The 2,500-nt window shown below is 41.9% G+C and overlaps 1 protein-coding gene across 1 annotated transcript in view; it reads left to right on the forward strand.

The window, feature by feature from the left end:
- Nucleotides 1-2,500, forward strand: part of LOC125044629 — a 12,603-nt gene that overhangs the window by 9,195 nt on the left and 908 nt on the right. The gene's annotated exons all lie outside the window — the stretch shown is intronic.

The raw sequence follows: 2,500 nt of genomic DNA on the forward strand, positions 1-2,500 counted from the left end.
CATTATTATTATCATTATCATTATTATTATCATTATCATTATTATTATCATTATCATTATTATTATCATTATCATTATTATTATCATTATCATTATCATTATTTTTTAATCATTATTATTATCAATATCTTTTCCTTTATCTTTTGTCTTTTTTAAATTTTGTATTATTCCTATTATTGTGTTTTTTTCTTTAAAATGGCGATTTGGGGTTCCTTTGATTTCCCGGCGATTGCCATATATAGATTTCATTATTCATTTATTTATATGTTTCATCTATTTTTTATTTATTTATTTATTTTTTTTTATTTTTTTTTGAGGGGAAGGGGATTTGGGGTCCAAAAAAGTTTTGCAAATTTAAGGGATTTAAACTGTGTGGTGAGGGTTGCGATCTCGTCCAACACCCTTGCTGACCCCCCCGTTCGAATCCCTCCCCGGGCCCGGGGAAAGGGGAAACCCCCGGCCATTCCTCGCAAAAACGGGGGATGTTTTTAAAAGGGAAAAAAATAAAGCAATTAGAAATGTAAACATCCAAGAAAAATCCATTGTAAAAAAAAGGAATCAAACTAATTATTTTATAATTATTATCACTACAAATTTACTACTTTTCCATTTTTTTTGGGTGTTTAAATCCTTTAGTGTTTATTAGTTATGGGATCCTGAGTTAGGTCTGTTGCTCTGAAAATGCTTCGTTCTACCAATCATTTCTGTGGGATTGATATGGTATATTCAATCAGGAGAGTATTGTTTGTATTTTAACAAGTACTCATGGCGCGGTTGTTTTCGGTTATAATACTCTCCTTTCTCTCTCTTTCTCTCTCTCTTTCTCTTTCTCTTTCTCTTTCTCTTTCTTTTTTTCTCTCTCTCCCCTTTTCCTCCCCCCTTCTCCCTCTTCACTCTCTCTCCTCCCCCTTTCTCTCACCCTCATTCCTTTTCTCTTCTCCTCCTCCTCTCTCTCTCACTCTTCTCTTCTCACTCTCTCCCCCTTCTCATTTTCTTTCCTCTCCCCCTCCTTTCTCCTCACTCTCTTCCTTCTCACCCTCCCATTCTCTCCCCTCTTCTCCTCTCTCTGTTTCTCTCTCTCTTCTCTACCTACTCTTCCTCCTCCTTTTTCCCCTCCTCTCTCTCCCCCTCTTCTTTCTTTTTTCATTTTTCTTTTCTTTTCTCTCTTTCTCCTCTTATCCCTTTCCCCTCTCTCTCTCCTTTTCCCCTCTTCTCCCCTCTCTCTCTCACTCCCCTTCTCCTCACTCTTTTCCTCTCCTCTCTCTCTCTCCCCCTTCCTCTCTCTCTCTCTCTCCTCCTCTCATCTCTCCTCCTTTCTCTCCCTCTTCCCTCTCCTCTCTCTCCTCTCCCTCTTCTCTCCGTTTTTCCTCTCCCTCTCGGCCTTTCTCCCCCTCCCCTTCTCTCTCCTCTTTCCCTCTCCTCTCTCTTCTCTCTTCTCCTCTTCTCTCTCATTCTTCTTCCCCCCTCTCTCTCCCCTTCTCTCTAAATCTCTCTCTCTTTTCTCCCCACCTCTCCTTTCCTCACCTCCTCACCTCTCTCTTCCTCTCTCTTCTGTCTCTCTTCCCCCTCTCTCTCTCCCCTCCTCTCTAAATCCCCCTCCTCTCTTCTCTAAACTCTCTCTCTTCTCTTCTCTCTTCTCGCTCCTCTCTCCCCCCTTCTCTCCTCTAAATTTTTCCCACTCTCCTCTCCCCTCCCTCCTCCTCTCCTCTCCTCTCTCCCCCTCTCCCCTCTCCTCTCTCTCTCTCCCCTCTCTCTCTCCTCTTTTCCTCTCCCGGGAAATAGTTTTTTTTTTTTTTTTTTTTTTTCTTTTTAATTTTTTTTCCTTTTTTTTCTTCTTGAAGGCCCATTTTTTCCTTCCGAGTAACAAGAACGGCCACAAAAGCAACAGTGCCGGCATAACCCAAAAGGGTGAATATACTGCAAGTTGTGTTCATGCCTTTTGTGAACCCACAGCGTTTACCACTGGATCCAGTTTAGTACTGTGTGCTCTGTTGTCTTACCCAGACAGCTCAGGAGGGGAAAGGGGGGTTTGGTCCCTTTCCCCCGAAAAAAAATTTTTTTGGGGTTTCAGTTTTGGGGGTTTCTTTTTTCCTACTTTATCTCATCATTGTTGTACCAAGATGTCCTCTCATGTCTTCGGGGGCCAGGGTTTTCATTTTTAAAGGAAAAGGCCTTGTGGTCCCCCAAAGTCCCATTTATGTTTTGACTTGTCTAGCCTGGGTGCCCCTCCCGCTGCTTTCCCAGTGGGAACTCTCTGCATCTTAGGAAATTGGGCCAAATACTCTAAAAAGGGTTTTGGGCCACGTGGTTTTTTAATCCCCCTTCCCCTATCTGGGTTTTTATGGTGCAACATGAGAGCTGGACCAGCAAAAAAGAGGATGTTGATGTGACAATCTCACCAGTAGATTATCTCATTCATCTAATTCTCATCCAGACAGGAGAAGGATGTACAGTTGTATCCAAAAGCATTGTATTCAGTAGTTTCTGTTGTTTTTGTCAT

This window comes from Penaeus chinensis, chromosome 36, assembly GCF_019202785.1.
Source record: "Penaeus chinensis breed Huanghai No. 1 chromosome 36, ASM1920278v2, whole genome shotgun sequence".
Lineage (NCBI taxonomy): Eukaryota > Metazoa > Arthropoda > Malacostraca > Decapoda > Penaeidae > Penaeus > Penaeus chinensis.